The sequence below is a fragment of the Ambystoma mexicanum genome, chromosome 6q, assembly GCF_040938575.1.
Source record: "Ambystoma mexicanum isolate Mex_15411 chromosome 6q, UKY_AmexF1_1, whole genome shotgun sequence".
NCBI lineage: Eukaryota > Metazoa > Chordata > Amphibia > Caudata > Ambystomatidae > Ambystoma > Ambystoma mexicanum.
Window position 1 is genome coordinate 1,651,792,880 of NC_090937.1, and position 23,141 is coordinate 1,651,816,020.

Below are 23,141 nucleotides of genomic sequence, written 5' to 3' on the forward strand. Positions count from 1 at the left end.
GCTGGATACGTATCTATCCTTTCCAAACCATTAGAGAAGCAGTATAGGGCCACCAGGCTAGATACATATATACCCATTCCCCACCACCAGAGAAGCAGGATACTACCACCAGGCTGGATACTTATCTTTCCTTTCCACACCATCAGACAAGCAGTATACCACCACCAGGCTGGATACGTATCTGTCCTTTCCACACCACCAGAGAACCAGTATACTACCACCAGGCGGATACGTATCTACCCATTCCCCACCATCAGAGAAGCAGTATACTACCACCAGGCTGGATACGTATCTATCTTTCCACACCATCAGAGAAGCAGTATACTGCCACCAGGCTGGATACATATCTACCCATTCCCCACCATCACAGAAGCAATATACTACCATCAGGCTGGATACGTATCTATCCTTTCCACACCATCAGAGAAGCAGTACACTTCCACCAGGCTGGATACGTATCTTTCCTTTCCAGACCATCATAGAAGGGGTATACTACCACCAGGCTGGATACGTATCTACCCTTTCCACATCATCAGAGAAGCAGTACACTTCCACCAGGCTGGATACGTATCTTTCCTTTCCACACCATCAGAGAAGCAGTATTCTACCACCAGGCTGGATACATATCTATCCTTTCCACACCACCAGAGAAGCAGTGTACTACCACCAGGCTGGTTATGTATCTATCCTTTCCACACCATCAGAGAAGCATATCCTACCACCAGGCTGGATATGTATCTATCCTTTCCACACCATCAGAGAAGCAGTACACTTCCACCAGGCTGGATACGTATCTACTCATTCATCACCATCAGAGAAGCAGTATACCACCACCAGGCTGGATACGTATCAATCCTTTCCACACCACAAGAGAAGCAGTGTACTACCACCAGGCTGGATATGTATCTATCCTTTCCACGCCATCAGAGAAGCTGTACACTTCCACCAGGCTGGATACGTATCTACCCATTCATCACCATCAGAGAAGCAGTATACTACCACCAGGCTGGATACGTATCTATCCTTGCCACACCATCAGAGAAGCAGTATGCTACCACCAGGCTGGATACGTATCTATCCTTTACACACAACCAGAGAAGCAGTATACTACCACCAGGCTGGATAAGTATCTATCCTTTCCACACCATCAGAGAAGCAGTGTTCTACCACCATGCTGGATATGTATCTTTCCTTTCCACACCACCAGAGAAGCAGTATACTGCCACCAGGCTGGATACATAGCTGTCCTTTCCACACCACCAGAGAAGCAGTATACTACCACCAGGCTGGATATGTATTTACCCATTCCCCACAATCAGAGAAGCAGCATACTACCACCAGGCTGGATACGTATCTACCCATTCCCCACCATCAGAGAAGCAGTATACTGCCACCAGGCTGGATACGTATCTATCCTTTCCAAACCATTAGAGAAGCAGTATAGGGCCACCAGGCTAGATACATATATACCCATTCCCCACCACCAGAGAAGCAGGATACTACCACCAGGCTGGATACTTATCTTTCCTTTCCACACCATCAGAAAAGCAGTATACCACCACCAGGCTGGATACGTATCTGTCCTTTCCACACCACCAGAGAACCAGTATACTACCACCAGGCGGATACGTATCTACCCATTCCCCACCATCAGAGAAGCAGTATACTACCACCAGGCTGGATACGTATCTATCTTTCCACACCATCAGAGAAGCAGTATACTGCCACCAGGCTGGATACATATCTACCCATTCCCCACCATCACAGAAGCAATATACTACCATCAGGCTGGATACGTATCTTTCCTTTCCAGACCATCAGAGAAGGGGTATACTACCATCAGGCTGGATACATATCTATCCTTTCCACACCAACAGAGAAGCAGTATTCTACCACCAGACTGGATACATATCTATCCTTTCCACACCACCAGAGAAGCAGTGTACTACCACCATGCTGGTTATGTATCTATCCTTTCCACACCATCAGAGAAGCATATCCTACCACCAGGCTGGATATGTATCTATCCTTTCCACACCATCAGAGAAGCAGTATTCTACCACCAGACTGGATACATATCTATCCTTTCCACACCACCAGAGAAGCAGTGTACTACCACCATGCTGGTTATGTATCTATCCTTTCCACACCATCAGAGAAGCATATCCTACCACCAGGCTGGATATGTATCTATCCTTTCCACACCATCAGAGAAGCAGTACACTTCCACCAGGCTGGATACGTATCTACTCATTCATCACCATCAGAGAAGCAGTATACCACCACCAGGTTGGATACGTATCAATCCTTTCCACACCACCAGAGAAGCAGTGTACTACCACCAGGCTGGATATGTATCTATCCTTTCCACACCATCAGAGAAGCTGTACACTTCCACCAGGCTGGATACGTATCTACCCATTCATCACCATCAGAGAAGCAGTATACTACCACCAGGCTGGATACGTATCTATCCTTGCCACACCATCAGAGAAGCAGTATGCTACCACCAGGCTGGATACGTATCTATCCTTTACACACCACCAGAGAAGCAGTATACTACCACCAGGCTGGATAAGTATCTATCCTTTCCACACCATCAGAGAAGCAGTGTTCTACCACCATGCTGGATATGTATCTTTCCTTTCCACACCACCAGAGAAGCAGTATACTACCACCAGGCTGGATACGTATCTATTCTCTACACACCACCAGAGAAGCAGTATACTACCGCCAGGCCTTATATGTATCTATCCTTTCCACACCATCAGAGAAGCAGTATACCACCACCAGGCTGGATACGTATCTGTCCTTTCCACACCACCAGAGAAGCAGTATACTGCCACCAGGCTGGATACATATCTACCCATCCCCCACCGTCAGAGAAGCAGTATACTACCACCAGGCTGGATACGTATCTGTCCTTTCCACACCATCAGAGAAGCAGTATTCTATCACCAGGCTGGATACTTATCTGTTCTTTCCACACCATCAGAGAAGCAGTACACTTCCAGCAGGCTGGATACGTATCTTTCCTTTCCACACCACCAGAGAAACAGTGTACTACCCCCAGGCTGGATACGTATCTATCCTTTCCACACCATCAGAGAAGCAGTACACTTCCACCAGGCTGGATACGTATCTTTCCTTTCCACACCATCAGAGAAGCAGTATACTACCACCAGGATGGATACGTATCTACCCATTCCCCACCACCAGAGAAGCAGTATGCTACCACCAGGCTGGATACGTATCTATCCTGTCCAAACGATCAGAGAAGCAGTATGCTACCACCAGGATGGATATGTATCTATTCTTTCCACACCACCAGAGAATCAGTATACTACCACCAGGCAGATACGTATCTACCCATTCCCCACCATCAGAGAAGTAGTATACTACCACCAGGCTGGATACGTATCTATCCTTTCCACACCACACGAAAAGCAGTATACTACCACCAGGCGGATACCTATCTACCCATTCCGCACCATCAGAGAAGCAGTATGCTACCACCAGGCTGGATACTTATCTATCCTTTCCACACCATCAGAGAAGCAGTATGCCACCACCAGGCTAGATACGTATCTACCCATTCTCCACCATCAGAGAAGCAGTATACTACCACCAGGCTAGATACATATCTACCCATTCCCCACCACCAGAGAAGCAGTATGCTACCACCAGGCTGGATACGTATCTACCCATTCCCCACCACCAGAGAAGCAGTATGCTACCACCAGGCTGGATATGTATCTATCCTTTCCACGCCATCAGAGAAGCTGTACACTTCCACCAGGCTGGATACGTATCTACCCATTCATCACCATCAGAGAAGCAGTATACTACCACCAGGCTGGATACGTATCTATCCTTGCCACACCATCAGAGAAGCAGTATGCTACCACCAGGCTGGATACGTATCTATCCTTTACACACCACCAGAGAAGCAGTATACTACCACCAGGCTGGATAAGTATCTATCCTTTCCACACCATCAGAGAAGCAGTGTTCTACCACCATGCTGGATATGTATCTTTCCTTTCCACACCACCAGAGAAGCAGTATACTACCACCAGGCTGGATACGTATCTATTCTCTACACACCACCAGAGAAGCAGTATACTACCGCCAGGCCTTATATGTATCTATCCTTTCCACACCATCAGAGAAGCAGTATACCACCACCAGGCTGGATACGTATCTGTCCTTTCCACACCACCAGAGAAGCAGTATACTACCACCAGTCTGGATATGTATCTATCTTTCCACACCCTCAGAGAAGCAGTATACTGCCACCAGGCTGGATACATATCTACCCATTCCCCACCGTCAGAGAAGCAGTATACTACCACCAGGCTGGATACGTATCTATCCTTTCCACACCATCAGAGAAGCAGTATTCTACCACCAGGCTGGATACTTAACAATCCTTTACACACCACCAGAGAAGCAGTATACTACCTCCAGTCTGGATACATATCCTTTCCACATCATCAGAGAAGCAGTATACTACCACCAGGCTAGATACATATCTACCCATTCCCCACCACCAGAGAAGCAGTATGCTACCACCAGGCTGGATACGTATCTTTCCTTTCCACACCACCAGAGAAACAGTGTACTACCCACAGGCTGGATACGTATCTATTCTTTACATACCATCAGAGAAGCAGTATACTACCACCAGGATGAATACGTATCTACCCATTCCCCACCACCAGAGAAGCAGTATACTACCACCAGGCTGGATACGTATCTATCCTTTCCACACCACACGAAAAGCAGTATACTACCACCAGGCGGATACCTATCTACCCATTCCCCACCATCAGAGAAGCAGTATGCTACCACCAGGCTGGACACTTATCTATCCTTTCCACACCATCAGAGAAGCAGTGTGCCACCACCAGGCTAGATACGTATCTACCCATTCCCCACCATCAGAGAAGCAGTATACTACCACCAGGCTGGATACGTATCTATCCTTTCCACATCATCAGAGAAGCAGTATACTACCACCAGGATGGATACGTATCTACCCATTCCCCACCACCAGAGAAGCAGTATGCTACCACCAGGCTGGATACGTATCTATCCTTTCCATACGATCAGAGAAGCAGTATGCTACCACCATGCTGGATACGTATCTATTCTTTCCACACCACCAGAGAAGCAGTATACTACCACCAGGCGGATACGTATCTACCCATTCCCCACCATCAGAGAAGCAGTATACTACCACCAGGCTGGATACGTATCTATCCTTTCCACACCACCAGAGAAGCAGTATACTACCACCAGGTGGATACCTAACTACCCATTCCCCACCATCAGAGAAGCAGTATGCTACCACCAGGCTGGATACTTAACTATCCTTTCCACACCATCAGAGAAGCAGTATGGCAACACCAGGTTGTATACGTTTCTACCCATTCCCCACCATCAGAGAAGCAGTATGCTACCACCAGGCTGGATATGTATCTACTCTTTCCACACCATCAGAGAAGCAATATACTACCACCAGGCTGGATATGTATCTACCCCTTCCACACCATCAGAGTAGCAGTATACTACCACCAGGCTGGATACATATCTACCCACTACCCACCATCAGAGAAGCAGTATACCACCACCAGGCTGGATAAGTGTCTATTCGTTCCACACCATCAGGAAACAGTATACTACCAGCAGGCTGGATACGTATCTGTCCTTTGCACACCATCAGAGAAGCGGTATACTACCACCAGCCTTGATACCTATCTACCCTTTCCACACCATCAGAGAAGCAGTAAACTACCACCAAGCTGGATACATATCTATCCTTGCCACACCATCAGAGAAGCAGTATACTACCACTAGGCTGGATATGTATCTATCCTTTCCACATCATCAGAGAAGCAGTATACTACCACCAGGGTGGATAGGTATCTACCATTTCCACACCATCAGAGAAGCAGTATACTACCACCAGGACATCTATCCTTGCCACACCATCAGAGAAGCAGTATACTACCACCAGGCTGGATACATATCTATCCTTTCCACACCATCAGAGAAGCAGTATACTACCTCCAGTCTGGATACATATCCTTTCCACATCATCAGAGAAGCAGTATACTACCACCAGGCTAGATACATATCTACCCATTCCCCACCACCAGAGAAGCAGTATGCTACCAACAGGCTGGATACGTATCTTTCCTTTCCACACCACCAGAGAAACAGTGTACTACCCACAGGCTGGATACGTATCTATTCTTTCCATACCATCAGAGAAGCAGTACACTTCCAGCAGGCTGGATACGTATCTATCCCTTCCACATCATCAGAGAAGCAGTATACTACCACCAGGATGGATACGTATCTACCCATTCCCCACCACCAGAGAATCAGTATACTACCACCAGGCAGATACGTATCTACCCATTCCCCACCATCAGAGAAGCAGTATACTACCACCAGGCTGGATACGTATCTATCCTTTCCACACCACACGAAAAGCAGTATACTACCACCAGGCGGATACCTATCTACCCATTCCCCACCATCAGAGAAGCAGTATGCTACCACCAGGCTGGACACTTATCTATCCTTTCCACACCATCAGAGAAGCAGTATGCCACCACCAGGATAGATACGTATCTACCCATTCCCCACCATCAGAGAAGCAGTATACTACCACCAGGCTGGATACGTATCTATCCTTTCCACATCATCAGAGAAGCAGTATACTACCACCAGGATGGATACGTATCTACCCATTCCCCACCACCAGAGAAGCAGTATGCTACCACCAGGCTGGATACGTATCTATCCTTTCCATACGATCAGAGAAGCAGTATGCTACCACCATGCTGGATACATATCTATTCTTTCCACACCACCAGAGAAGCAGTATACTACCACCAGGCGGATACGTATCTACCCATTCCCCACCATCAGAGAAGCAGTATACTACCACCAGGCTGGATACGTATCTATCCTTTCAACACCACCAGAGAAGCAGTATACTACCACCAGGTGGATACCTAACTACCCATTCCCCACCATCAGAGAAGCAGTATGCTACCACCAGGCTGGATACTTAACTATCCTTTCCACACCATCAGAGAAGCAGTATGACAACACCAGGTTGTATACGTTTCTACCCATTCCCCACCATCAGAGAAGCAGTATGCTACCACCAGGCTGGATATGTATCTACTCTTTCCACACCATCAGAGAAGCAATATACTACCACCAGGCTGGATATGTATCTACCCCTTCCACACCATCAGAGTAGCAGTATACTACCACCAGGCTGGATACATATCTACCCACTCCCCACCATCAGAGAAGCAGTATACTACCACCAGGCTGGATACGTGTCTATTCGTTCCACACCATCAGGAAACAGTATACTACCAGCAGGCTGGATACGTATCTGTCCTTTGCACAACATCAGAGAAGCGGTATACTACCACCAGCCTTGATACGTATCTACCCTTTCCACACCATCAGAGAAGCAGTAAACTACCACCAAGCTGGATACATATCTATCCTTGCCACACCATCAGAGAAGCAGTATACTACCACTAGGCTGGATACGTATCTATCCTTTCCACATCATCAGAGAAGCAGTATACTACCACCAGGGTGGATAGGTATCTACCATTTCCACACCATCAGAGAAGCAGCATACTACCACCAGGCTGGATACATATCTATCCTTGCCACACCATCAGAGAAGCAGTATACTACCACCAGGCTGGATACATATCTATCCTTGCCACACCATCAGAGAAGCAGTATACTACCACCAGGCTGGATACATATCTATCCTTGCCACACCATCAGAGAAGCAGTATAATACCACCAGGCTGGATACATATCTATCCTTGCCACACCATCAGAGAAGCAGTATACTGCCACCAGGCTGGATACATATCTATCCTTGCCACACCATCAGAGAAGCAGTATACTACCACCAGGCTGGATACATATCTATCTTTTCTCCACCATCAGAGAAGCAGTATAATACCACCAGGCTGGATACATATCTATCCTTGCCACACCATCAGAGAAGCAGTATACTGCCACCAGGCTGGATACATATCTATCCTTGCCACACCATCAGAGAAGCAGTATACTACCACCAGGCTGGATACATATCTATCTTTTCTCCACCATCAGAGAAGCGGTGTACTACCACCAGGCTGGATACATATCTATCCTTTCCACACCATCAGAGAAGCAGTATACTACCACCAGGCTGGATACGTATCCATCTTTTCTCCACCATCAGAGAAGCAGAATACTACCACCAGGCTGGATACGTACCCATGCAAATAATAATGGTGTCGGGAGGTTCCTGCACTACCCAGGGATGAGGCCAAATCTTTAGCAAGATGTTGGTTTAGGTGTGAGTGCCTTAAAGTCCACAAGCTGGTTTCCTTCCCTCTGGCTATCCGGTTTTCAACACCACTCTGATGAAAATTTGACCAGACGGGGACGGTGTTGAGGTGGCTTGCAAGTTGGTTGTTCCCACCAAACTCAAGGGAAGAAGTTAACCTTGAAGGGCTTCTTTGTCAATGGAGTTTCAGGCAATTCGGACCTGCAGCAGGGCTTCAATGGTCATCCAGGAGTTGCAGCAGTCCTCTTCCTTCAGCTCATCTTTGGTTCTTTTATTCCACTGGTTGACACTGCTTTCCAAGTCCCAGAAGCCTGCTTTTAAACAGTTTCCCCCATTCATTCCAGCCTAGCTGTCAGTCACACAGCAGGGCAGCTGTCCTTGCCGAACAGCCAGCCAGCCAATCACACCAGAGTACCTTCAGGTCTCCTAGGAGACTAAGCACAGGGAGTTTCGGGCACCTCCCTCATAACCTGTCCACCCTAGACACCCTGGTGCCAGAGGAGGGCTTCTGCACTGAAGCCTGCCAAAGACCAACAAGCAAAGGTACCAAATCTGGTTTGGCGTGCAGAGATAACCTCAAGAAGGACCTTTCCTAAAAGAAATGGGGAAAAAAGTTGACCAGAGTCTGTTTTTACAGATAGGTCTTGGGCGCCATATTGAAAAACATGGCTGATCCGATTTTTAGCTACCGGTGTTAGCAGTCGAGAAAAATCATGGTACTTTGATCTAAACCACTGCCACCAGCCATTTAAAGTAAGAAAGGGTAATATTTGACTGTTACATGAGTGTTTTGACTCAGGGGAAGCTCAGCAACCCCTCAAGCACTCTATAGGAAGATAGTGTGTGCTGGGTCAGTAAATTTAATGAGACTTGTAAAGTCAATTTAACTTTACATGCTCTGGGAGACAGTAGTCAGTCCCAGAGAACGTATTTAAACCTTGGGAAGTCTGAAAGACATCGCTGTGCCACTGCACTTAAGGTGCTGTGTGACGCACAGAAAAAGATGATGCCTATGGAGTTGTGTTAAAACTCCATAACCAAAGAACACAAAAGTAAAACACACATCAAAATACATGGAAGAGTGGGAAAAAAGGCTCTAACTCTTCCCAGGTAAAAAAATCAAAGGATAAGCCCGAGTGCGAAAAGGACGAGAAACATTGGCTCCGACAGTTTGGCGTTTGCTGCATTGACTGCATTGACTGCATTGACTGTCTTGCTGTGTAGTTTGGAAAGCGCAGTCTGCACAGTCTGTGAACTTGATTCCTCTACTTTCCTCTACTTTCCCTCGGTGGCGTGCAGTGAGCCGTGAGGAGGAAAGGCAGAAGACGCGAGGCGGGACAAGGACACGCCCCCAGCGAGGCCACGCCCACACCAGGAAATGAGGCAGAAAAAGGCCACCCTTGCGGTGATAAGCCCGAGTGCAAAAAGGGGGAGAGACATTTGCTCCGACTGTTTGGCTGTTTGCTGCTTTGCTGCCGGCTGCCAGGCCTGCTGGTCATCCAGGAATACACGTTGTAAAAGGTAAGGAGTGTGGCTGCGAGTGTGCAGTCTTTGGCAGTCTGTGCATGGCTGCCATAGTGCCAACGTGGGAAATCCTGCCAATCTTGGACTCTGAGCCCGTCTTCATGGAACCGGAAGTGCTTAGAAGTGCGTGCCCGCGTATTGCCGTAAAATCCCTCCAAAACCGCAGGGTTCAAAATTTACATTCGGCTGGCTTGATCCAAAGACAACCTAAGTGTCCAACTGCCCAATCCCTCCTCGGGCGGGTGGAAAGCAACGATTATCCCGACAGAAACAGCTCTACCAACCTGGAGCGAAGATGCTCGGCAGAAATGGAGGAAGACCGGCCCGACGTACCTGACTCTCCACTGACGGCTCTGGTGACTCTTCATCTCCCGCCCGCACCCCTGCAGCTGTGGATCACACCCTCACAGCTCCGGCCCCGGTGGCCTCCGGCGGGAGGACCGAGGCCCGTGAGCGGGGAGTGGAGCCCGCGAGGGGGCCGACAGAGGCCCGGCAGCCGCGGGCCGTTTCAGGGACAGAGCTAGCGGATGTCTCTGCGCCCTCTGTCGAGGAGTATTCGAGAGCGGAGCAGCCTGGGGGGAGTGTAGCCACGCCCCCCCTCGGAGGACATCACCGCATCGAAATCGCGGGTAAACCTGGTGAAAGGGAGCTCCTCGTGTGAGAGGGAGGCATCCAAAACCAAGGTCCCTGCTGAAGTGCCAACAATCAACTCTCTAAATCCCCGGATGCAAAAAGTGGCTCAAGTCCACACTAATGTGTACAACCCAGCTCTTCCCCTTCTAGTTGACATGCCCCCCCGGGCTCCTGTGGACTGCAGGAGCACAGCACAATCACCTAAAAAATCATCTGCTGCCAGTTTGGAAAAGCGTTTAGAGGCCTCCTCTGCTCCGCCATCAGGAGCCCCAAACTTAAAAAAACACTGCAGGAAGGAGATGGAGTCCCCGTAAAAAGGAAAAATAGAGCCCCAAGAAGGAAAGGGCCTCCTAAAATAAAAAACACAAAAACCCTTACAAGTCTACAGTCTGCAAAATGCAAAACCAATGGCCAAAGAGCCAATAAACCATGGAAACCAGAATCAATTAAGCCTTTGGTTGCAAGCCTAGTTACAGACTTCTTTCACGCTTTTGCCCCAGATCCCCGGCGTAGGCAAGAGGATCTCACCGATGCTGGAGGCGGTAAAAATGTGCCAACCTCCAGATAAAGCAAGAAAAAGGGCCCCGGTGGTAGAGCAGCCCCCCACGTCGCAGGACGCCACCAAGGTGCAAAAGGTTTCTTCCTCTCCATCTCGGTCTGCGCGGGGTTCAACTCCAAAGTCCTGCTCTCCTGTTCCTCAACCTGGAGTTCTACTCCAGGTCATCTCAGAAAAGGACCCAGATCATCCACCAACATCCCACTTCAACGATGACAAGGAAACAGTGACCCCCTCTTGAAATATAGTCCCTGCTCAACTGAAATCCATGCAATGCTCTATCCAAAGCTCACCTCATTCAAACACGCAGACAAGCAACGAGGTGCTCGTAACATTAGTTCTGGCTGGGACACCAAAGCCCCAGCCACCACCTCCCCGAGACCAAAGGGCGGACCCGATCTCCAAGGGTCAGAAGCCCGGGAGCCAAATTCAAGACCAACGCACCCCTGAAATGGACAAAAGACAGCCAACTCGCCCACTGCCGGAAGGTGCGCCCCTTGACCACCTTCACAAATTGCTGCTGCTAGACATGGTCCCCTAGACTTACCACCCTCACCTGTAGTTAGAAGGCTATTAAATGCGACCCACTTATCTGCTCCTGCACCTAAACAGCGCCCTTAACCACCGGGCTCTCCAATGGAACCCCCGTCGCAAAACAAGAGGGACTTCTTGTCAATAATGTCAGCAGCAACCATTGCCCTGAACCCGTTCACTAAACTGTATGAAGGGATAAACGAGAACTTGAAAGATCATACCTCCATCCAAGCATCAATGTACACAAAACTATCTTTCCTAGAGGGCTACATCACTGCCTTAGACGGTCAACTAAAGTCCCTCAAGTCTGATGTGGAAAAAGGACAAATCGCCACTGCGCCCAAATTCTCAACCCCTCCATCGGAGGCCGTAGTTGGAGCCTCAATCGTGCCCGTGCAACTCCCATCACCTGTACCCAGCCCCGTTACTCAATTGTCATAGGATGCTGACAATTGTAGGCCAGTAAATCAAGAGGTCATTGACATTACGGACGACCCCCTGCCACCTCCTCCACCTCTAAAAACAACTTTGAGGGCAGAAGACAGCACATAGCCCCTGTTTTCAACAGCAAGATTAGAAAAGCCCAAACCGGGTCGGGAGAACCAAACTCTAAAAGCAAATCAAGATCAGCCACGGGCCTCACGCTCAATCAAAAGAGCTGTGGAAACAAGGAAATTCAGTTCAAAATTTGGTCCATCGCCAGTAAATCAAAAGGGGAACAACCTTTCCCCTCGAACAACGGAAGACTTTTTGGCAGAAGAGGACCTGATGAACATTTCTCAACACATCGAGGACTCCCAACCCCCACCACTGGTTAAGCAACGAAAAAAAGCTCAGGAGCCGTGTTTTTCGGTCGCGCCTGTGGAACCTGCTCCTCAGGTCGAGCCGGAAATTATCGAAGATCCGAATGAAGAAGATACATGGCACAAATTCACCACTTTGGAAGACCGTAGGAAAAAACTCCATCAGTGGACAAGTCGGACGTCCCCCAGCCCTTCCAGCTTCCGAGTGGTGTCGTTTGCATCTCCGAGGCCCCGCGACAGCCCTGGCTGCAAAAGCCTGTCCTCCAGCGACCAGCCCACAAACCAGAAGGCCGGGGGGAGGGAGCCGGATCGTTCCTTAAAGAATCGAGGGAGAAAAATCACAGAGGAAAAGTCAAACGACAAAAGAGGGTTGTGTTCAAATTCTCACTATACCTCGAGAACAGAGCAATATAGTAAGGAAAAACATCACCTGAGTGAGTCCCCCATCAAGCTGGAACAACACACAGACAACGACGATGACATAATTTTGAACAGAAGAGGCATTCTTAAACTATTCAGTTTCGTTCCAGCTCTACGTGGGATAAAATCCTCAGACCTAAAGATAGTGGACCCATACCACTCAAACGACAGAGCCAAAGCCTATATCTACACCAATTCCATGAGTGCCAAAAAAGAAATCACATGAGCAAAGGTGGAACTGGCCTCTCTAGGTTATACCTTGAACAACCAAAGTCAAAATTCTCAACTCCAGAAGCCAGGTCATTCCGGGCAAGTATTGGGTCGCCAGGTCAGAAATCAAGGAAATGAAAATGGGTGCGAAAGTAGAAAAACTACTGGATACCACCGACCATCTGACAACCACAATTCGAAGCCTTCAGCAACTTTTTTTGCCACCTTACGGAAAAAACCCACGTCGCTCAAGCTGACGAAAACCATTGAATGTCAGGCAACCAACTCTTCTGAGAGCCATACCAAAACACTGAAATGGCTTCCGCTCCCTGCTCTGTGCAGAAAAACAGGGTAAGCCCCATAGCGTCAAAAGAAAGCCCTGGCCACCAAACAAAACCAAGAGAAAAACTTCAGGAGCTCTGGGCCTGGCTTCCCAAAGTCCTGACACAAACGAAAAAATAGCAATCCGCAGGTCGGCCAAAAGGGCCAATTGACCTCCCGTCAGTCGACCACAACACACCTTACCTTCATCTCTGTTCATGGAACACTCGCGGACATCTCCATCTGACAACGACGGGTGACGCAAACCTATCCTCATTTGACATCATCTGCCTGCAAGAGAACTGGCTGCGGAAAACACTGGCTATGGATGGCTATGATATCATCTTGGCACCCGCCATTAAAGGCCTATTGGGTCGTCCGACATCAGGCCTTCTTATGGCCTGCCGGCAGGGAATTGGGCTGAAGTTCAAGGCCACACTTCAAGCAAACCTTTCAATCCTGGCAGTGTTACTCGACTGGGCCGAACAACCACACTCCAGAACTTCGCAACTAGCAATTGTTAACACCTACTGGAACCCTGCAGCCATAAATCAGCAGACTTACCTATCCATGATGGAGAACCTCGTGGATGAAATCCAAGCTACACACCAGGTTCCTTCGATTATCATTTGTGGAGATCTGAACACCCAATGCCTTGATAGGCCTGCAAAGTTGGCCGCAACCTCGTCTACGACGCCTGCCGCCAAAAGAGGGAGCCTTTGGTCCTCCTTAATGTCCTCTAGAAATCTTGACAACTTGGACTCTTCCTTTCCAAATGATCATCGACTTCCAACTTGGGAACAAGGCGCTCTGCAGATGAAATCAGAGACCACATCAAAAAGCTAAAGACCTCCAGAGCAGCGGGCCCGGATGGAATTTCAAACATAGATTTGAAATCAAATCAAGTGGAATGGGCCCGTTGATCGCGTCAATCTTCAGGAAATGTGTTGACCAGAAATCCCTTCTGCCTTCATGGACAAAAGCCATCATCGTCCCGATTTACAAGAAGGGCGACATCACAGACCCATTAAACTATCGGCCCATAGCCCTTTTGGACTGTATTGGAAACGTTTTTGGGAGCTTGCTTCTGAAAAGATTCCAATCCTGGGCAGAGTCGGCCCCCTGCAATGATAGGTTTCAAAAGAAATATGGGCACGGCGGCCAACATTTTAACCATCAGCATCCTGAGAGGTCCTGGTGGGCAAACTGCGGATTTTCGTAGCTTTTATTGACCTCTCCCAGGCCTTCGACTTAGTCGATAGGCACCGCCTGTGGAAAAAACTAGAGGAGTGGCGTTGCCCCAGGAGATTCTGCAGCCAATTAAAGCTCTGCATTCGGAAACCACTCTCAGGGTCTGCCTGTCACAAAGAGGGAACCTTTCAGGTGAAATCCAGACCGGGCGAGGGGTGAAACAAGGATGCCCCCTAACCCCAGCGCTGTTTCTTGCCTACATTGGTGACTATAATCTCTCAGAAGATCTGGCTCACACCTTTCCGCCGTCAGTAGCGACTGTCAAAATAGGCCATCTACTGTATGCCGACGGCCTCATCTTACTGGATCAGACCCAGATTGGCCTCCAGAGACAGTTATCCAACCTTCTTCTCTACACCTCGGAAAACAACTTAAAAATAAACAAAGAGAAAACTAAAATCATGATTCTGGAATCCGGCCAGAAAAAAACTTCATCAAACACAAATACAAATGGTGCCTAGAGAAAAACGAGATCGAAAGGGTCACCGAATTCAAATACTTGGGTGTTTCATTGGACAGCTCGAAACACGAGTGTTCCATGCAGGCATCCCTTCAAAGTAAAATCAAGAAGCTGGCTTCTCAAGGAAAGGCGATTGACATAAAATTCAGAAAATTTCTATGCATCCCAGTGATAGAATTCTACAGGAAAAAAGCCGTCCCGTCTATCACCTACGGAACTGAAGCCATGCCGACGATCCCTAGCAAAATCTGGCCGAAATTGGAAAGTCTGTTCTGGAAGGTGGTTCTTTCTCTCCCAAAATCTACGTCCATTGCCGCAATCCGTCGAGAGCTCAGCCTTGTGTCACTAAAGGCCACAGTAAACATCAATACCCTCAGGCTATATCGAAAATGCATCATGGACGACAGCGATGACATTTATGGTCTGCTAAGCAAAGAGCTTCAATCTGGTAAGGTGAAAATGTGATCATCCTGGAAAGAAACAAATAGAGCCTTACTCGAGTCAGTCACCTGTTCGGAAGCTGACCTCAGTGCAAACCCGACAAGAGTATACAAGAAACTAAAAGACCTAGACTGGATTCAAACAAAAGAGGCAGCTTCCAACAAATTACTTCGTCACCTGCCACCATCGTTCTGCAAACTCAACGAGCCAATGAAGTACCTTCAAAAGTTTCCCAGTAGGGGGGCGTGAAACTCCCTGCTAAGGATAAGGTTGAATCTGCTTGAGACAAATGAAATTCGCAAAATCAGAGGCCTCACCGACTCAAGCACCTGCCGCTTGTGTGAGTCCAAACCTGAATCAATTCGACATCTGCTTCTGTCATGCCGAAAACCGCAACCCTGAGAACTGCCTATCTCAAACACTTAATCGTGGAGGAACGAGGGTGGGATGAAGACACATGGTGGATGAGACTGATCGGCGGAGACCGAACAACCCGGCTTCCAGCAACTGTAAACATTCTAGAACACACAATGACTATGCTAACAGGTTCAGGGTCCCACCCTGTCTAGTCACGCCGATCTTCAGTTTTTCTTCTTCTTTTTGTAAAGTTCTCTTTTTGAACACACACAAATAAAAAATAAAAAAAAATAAAAAAATCAAATCCTAGAAATCCAGCAAAGTTGCTGGGAGTCTCAAAAGGTAAGGGAAATTAGCACAATCTTGAGAATTCTCCCTAACACATGGTCCAGGGACATGGGGTGTTGGCGCTGATAGAGGCAGAGCAGTTGTGATCAGCAACCCATTCGAGGATGCATGCTTTAGAGTGAGTCTGGATAATGACTGTTAGGCAGAATTACATGCAGTACCCTTTGGGAACACTACACACAATTAAGTCTACAGGTGTAAGCACAATCTCACCTTTGGTACACGCCTGCACTACACAGTTATGTGGTAGCAGTGGCTGAGCAGCCAGACTTATCTCAGGAGGGATATGAGCAGTACAAGATGTTACACAAAAGACTTGTAATCACAGTAGTTCAGACAAACACTTACTCAATCAAGGTCTCTTGGTAAAAGAATATACATTTATTTACACAAGTGTCTCAAAAGGTAAGGGAAACTAGCACATATAGGGAATTCTCCCTAACAGCATATTTGACACAATGTCAGTGGCACTTACTGTCTAATGTCTGCCATTGGCCATAGTTACCAGTGCTGCAGGCACCGATTGGGCAGACTGGACGGGTTCACGCATGGCATGCCCAATGATGCCACTGTGCTGCTTCCAGGCCCTGGGTTGTGCTAGGCCCTGCTTCATGCTTCACCACTGCTGGAGAGTGTGGCAGTGGCAGCTTCAGCATAAACAGGCTCAGTGAGGCTTATGAATAATTTGCTTGGAATGTGTTTTTGTGCCACTGGTGAATGTGGTCCTCATAGACAATATCCACAATGTAAAGACCTTGGAAGGAAGAGGCAACAAAGAGTGATGAACACTGGTAGGTCATTTCACCACTGTAGTACTGGGACGAGGAAGAGGTGAATAGGAGTACTGAAGACTAGTAAGTAATTTCACCACTCTAGTACTGAGACGCGGAAGAGGCCTGTGGAGTATTGTAAAGATCAGGCATGTCCCTTCAACTATAGCCAGGCAATTGGACTAAATGACAAACAACCTAAGGTCGCTTGACATCGCTCATGAGTATTTGAGGGCAGGCAGTTCAAGAAGACAGAACAAACAAACCTACTTGCGGGAAGAAGGAGCTTTGGCAAGCTGCGTGAAGGGAACCAGAATGAAACCTGGAGGCTGTGACATTTGGGGAGGCTAAGCGGAGAGAGGGAGTAGGCGGGACGCCGGTGGGCCAGAGCAGAAAGGGCCGCGAGAGGAAACGGAAGCGAAGCAACTGCTTCAGAGGTTCAGGTCGCTCACCTGCCCAGACAGAGCCTCTCCGCCCTCAGAGAGAAAGCTGGCAAGTGTGCACAAAGCCGTGCAACAGGTGAGAGAGACAGTTGGATCTCCCGAGTGAACACAGCAGAAGCCACTTTGAGAGGAGGGTCACATGCTTATAAAGGAACGCAGAAAAGACTGGTGAGCCTGCCAGACATCAGTGGCCATAAGAGGCAGACTAGAAGGGGAAGAGCTCTATACTAAGAGTCGAATACATAAAGGGAAGATACAGAAAGACTCCTGATATGTCCTGAGAGAACCTAAATCGGATGAAGCATACATTTGAAGGTTCTATCTTGAACTTGGGGAAGGGAACCCTGAGAGAGAAAGTACACGAGGAGCTGGAAGAAGCTCAGAACTTTGTTGGGAATAATATTTATTTTATTGCTGACATCCCTACACATCGTTTAGCTTTAGTTGTGAGGAATACATTGGAGGGAGAGAGGGAGGGAGGGAAAGAGAGAGAGAGGGAGGGAGGGAAAAAGAGAGAGAGAGAGGGGGAGGGATGGAGGGAGGGAGGGAGGGAGAGAGAGAGAGAGAGAGAGAGAGAGAGAGAGAAGGAGGGAGGGAGGGAGGCAGGGAGAGAGAGAGGGGGATGGAGGGAGACGGAGGGAGGGAGAGAGAGAGAGAGAGAGAGAGAAGGAGAGAGAGAAAGAGAGAGGGAGGGGGAAGGACGGGTGTGTGTGTGAGAGAGAGAGAGGGGGGAGGGAAGGAGAGAGGGGAGGGAGAGGGGAGGGAGGGAGAGGGAGAGAGAGAGAGAGAGAGGGAGAGAGAGAGGTAGAGGGAGAGGGAGAGAGTAATTCATTGGTAATGGAGACGGAGGGAGGGAGAGAAATAGAGAGAGAGAGAGAGAGAGAGAGAGAGAGAGAGGGAGGGGGAACAACGGGTGTGTGTGTTAGAGTGTTAGAGACAGAGAGAGAGAGAGAAAGAGAGAGGGAGGGGGGGTAGGGGGAGAGAGAGAGAGAGAGAGAGAGAGAGAGAGAGAGAGAGAGAGAGAGAGAGAGAGAGAGAAAGAGAGAGAGAGAGGGAGGGGGGTGAGATTTGCTAATTACCCATGAAGTATATTGATATCATTGTGAAGGTTCTCAGGTGATGTAATGGATTTTGCAAATAAGAAAGTTATAAGGACATTTTCTGGAGCCAAAATAAAAGTCCAAAGGTTATTGTAAAGGTTCTTAGGTAGGTAATGGGACCTAATTAGTAAATAATAAAGCATCAAGGATATCTTTGAGAGTTAAATCACGAGTGCACAGGGATGGGATAGCCAGTTCAAAATGGCAGCTATTTAAGTCAAGGAACATTAAGGCCGGCTGTTTTCAGTGTCGGTTGTACCGTCAGTATTCAAATAGAGACCAAAATGGTGCCAAAGTTATCCAACAGGCTCGTGGCCCTGGGGTGGCTCACACTCCCACAACACATCCACTAATATATAGGTAAGTGGGGCCACACAGAATAATAGGTAACATTTTGACGAACATATGAATTCCAGCTGCACTGGTATAGGCCTCGATATTAACACTGTTCTTTTTAACAGGAGACTCATCGTATTATGGCCAATTTCAGTATACTGGAAGTAGGACGGAAGTTGAATTGTAATCATTAAGAACTCTCCACCTCTGGTGTCTATCAGGGCTCTATCCTTTCGCTGTCCTCTACCTTGCACCTCTGCCCATTTGATCTCCGCCTTCTCTCCTCATTTCCAATGTTATGCGGATGTCACACAGAGCTCTCCTTCAAGCTTCTTTCCACTCCTCCTCCTCTCTTATTCCCGACTGTCTGACTGCTTTAAAGCATGCTGTGCTGCTAATGGTCTCTGCTTTAAGGCCAGTAAGACTGAGATCCCTCTCATTGAGAGCCCAGCTCCCTCCAAAACCTCCTACTTACTATCCACCTCAAAAGGTTCCCACCCCTCACCCCCTTAATCACCTTCCCCCAGAAACTCACTTTCTCCAGAGCTCTGGTCCTCTACAGGCTGCACTACTGCAACAGCCTCTTCCTCAAGCTGCCTAAACCCTCGCTGCACCCCCTTCAACTAATCCAGAATAGGACTACGAGACTTATCCTTGGCCTTAAACCCATGGACCCCATCTTTCCAGCCATAACATCCCTCCATTGGCTCCTGGTTGCTGCGAGGATCATGTTCAAGACCCTCAACATCATCCACAAGACTTTCTGGACCTGAGACCATGTTACATCCAACTCTCTAGACCCTCCATTTCTTTTCTTCCTAATGGCTAATGGCCCCTCTGCTGCATTTGACCGGTTGCTTGGTTGCCAGGCTCCTTCTGATTATTACAGGGCACCAGGCCCTCATCCCCCATTCTACCCCAATGCCTCTGTCTACCCACACCCCCTCATATCTGGACTTGCTCTACTGGGCTCCCTCCCCCTGTAAACCCCTGGTGGGGCTTGCACCTCTGCTGAGCCCATCCAGTCCCGTCCTCACACTTAGCATGTGGACCTTCTTTCCCTGCACGTCCTGCATTACCCTGGCACTTGTCCACTTGGCCGCCCTTAACACTCTCCTGCTCAGAGGCCCTGTTATGGTCTTGTTTCTCTAATTTGTAATTATGAGCCACCACAGGTTGTGCATCCTTCTACAGCTGTATTCATATCTCAACTGAACATCCTAAGCGTCACATTCTAGAGTTCTATTCCTACAATTCTATCATTCCAGCTACACCTATGTTCATCTATGTAATGACAATACACAATAGGCCCTAGCCCCCCCCACTCACTCCCAGCACCTCCACGCTCTCCACCCCGACCTTCACTTCCTTTCTCTCCGTAGCATTAGCGCATTCCGCTCTGACCGGCACTTCCCCCACCTCCCCCACCCGCCTTCACTTCTTGTTACTGCACTTGCACGCTCCGTATGACGGAAGGCCTCTTTCTGTTATTCTTCATGCCTCGTCCCCCCAAACCCCTCTATGTCTTGCTGCGCCTTGAAACACGATTTGCTGTATAGGTGCATTATAAATACCTAATCAAATAAAAAGAATCCAGGTAAATGGACTGCAAGGGCTCTACTATTGAGACTATATTAATTGGAAATCTAAAAGTGGTGATGATCATTTACATTTCAGCATTTACAATGTTTATAAGCACTGGGCTATTAAAAGATCAATAAAGATGATAACTGGGTGGAATTAAGTTGAATTAACAAATATCATGGTACATATTTAAAATATGTTTGAGATGACTCATAAACCCAAGGAGTTAGTTCCATTTGCCTAATGAGTTGGGGTAAGGTTTAGTTCACCTTTGCTTTTAGAAATGATCCTAACTTTGAGGGAAACCTATAACAATAGTCATAGTCTTACCTCTGGATATGAGATTAGCTAACTAAGAGTAGAACTATAGTTTAGTGGTTACCTAGCAATACAACAACCTGTTTAAGAAGGACTCAGTACGACGCTCATGATATACACGAGTGCGGTCACTGAGTAGAGTCAAACAAAAAACACACTGGTCACAGTCTCTTCAGATAGACAAAGTCTCACCGTCGAACAAAGTACCATATGTGGACTAATCATTCATTCGTAAAATGTCATCAAAAATTACATATCCGTTATATTGTATCACAATACTCTATCAAAACATATTCTCAACATTTTTTATAAAGGGACTGCATTGTTAAAACAGGTATAATAAACATTTATAACAAACATTTATAAAAAAAAAGACACAGGAACAGCGACACAGTACCGCTGTAGATTCAACACTGTGGTGACTATCCAGGACATTCTGTGTACCTCATATCTCTCCATTATCATGCAACTTGCTTTGATGTATAGTTTATTTAAACATTGTATTTTGAGGTATCTTCCAATATATCTGGGCATTTTCAAAGAATGTCGTCGACACAATGTGTCTCGGGCTCACAGATCTCCTGTGCTCATTCAAAGTGTTGCAGCCTTCATCAGGACACTGACTGTGAAACGTTTCCTGTGCTCTTGAGATCATGCCACAGTAAATTCTCTATTCGTCTCATTCAATGAAGCTTTGCATTTTGAGGTGTTCTCATTAGGAGGAACTCCTTTTCTTTTCAGGTCAGTCTCGAATAGTTTTCCTAATTGAATTCATGGAAGGTTAGTTTTCATCTGGTATCGCTGTACTCCATCACTAATTGCTTCAGTATGTGTTGAACATTTAATTGTCTTCAGATGGTGGACGATTCCAACTGGGCAGTTCAAGGCCTGTTTTGAAACGGTATCTATGACCCGCGTTGGCCTTACGTGACGTAACGCTAAGCAGTTGTGTTTTTGTATTACTTGTTGGAACCTGGGAGGTCAGGGTTGTTTCCAGGTACCTGTTTTTTTTCAAATAGTACTGAGTAGAGTCATACATATTAAAATAATTTGTGATGCTCATTTTGTTTCCTTGTTTCCATATGTTTATTTTTTTTTTCTTTGGGCTATTGAGATCTGTATGGTAGGCTAACGTGTCATTTCCTCAAATATTTAAACAAGGGTGGGAACTTATTTTGTAAATTAGGAAACAAATGATTTAGCCATTGCCCTGATGAAGCTCACCAGAGATCATAAATAAGAGCATGACATAGCCAGTGAACACACATGTTAGCACTTAGATGGCACATTAACTGTTTTGGAGCCGGTGCAACAATTTAAGGTGCCAGACGTTTACGTGTGCTGTAATTTGATGTATACACAGTGATGAGTGTGTTGATTTTGAATATGATTACAGAAATTAGTTTCTTATAAAGACGTTGGATAAAAGTAGGATGACCAAGAAATGTTACATTTTCTTTGGATTGAGGTATCTAGAAGATCACTTGGTTAGATTAGAACACGACTATTGAAAAGATGTAAGGATGTCTGTTTCTTTGTATTCCTGTTCTTTTTACAAATCCCGGGAGGGTAGTTCAGCGGCAACGTGCTTGCCTTGGAAGCAAGACGACACGAAGCAACACAGCTCTCTGTATTTAAGCGCGTTATAAATACGCAACTAAGACAAAAACACATTTACGCAACTAAAAAACAAACAATTCCTGTAAAAAGCGCCTCGATGCCCGTGGGCTGTGGGAGCGCTTTAAAAATGCAAAAATAAATAAATAAAAAATAAATAAATACGGCTGTTGTTCAAAACATGTTTGTTAAACTAAGGGATTGTGCAATAAAAGATTGAATAGTGTTTCTCAGTATGTTTGACTAAATTTGAAACACTTTGAAACACTTGTGTAGGAGCGCGATAGAAACAAAATATCAATTCAATTCAATGTATGAAAACAGACGATCTAGGAAACTTTATGTGCAATATGTGTGGTTGCAGAGGAAAACAGATTTTGTAATGGTGCTCAAGTAGGAGTGCACTTAAGAAACCAATTTGCTGCATGTGTGTGGGTACTTGCATAGACTATATCAAGATTTAGATCTATAAATATGAAGTTCAGACAGGATTGTAGGATTGACCGGGTTCCAGGATACCATCTTGGTGATGGAAGCGCTTGAACATATGTCTGAAATCAAGAGCACGAAACGTGTTGCCCAATTGGGGATTGTGTATTGTGGTAGGAACCACAGTAGCCCCAGAACGAGGGGAAAATAGAGTGCCACGATCATATCAAAGACTGTGCTCTCCATGTGGTGGCCGATGGACTGTCAAAGTGGAGTGGCCTGGGTATTCAA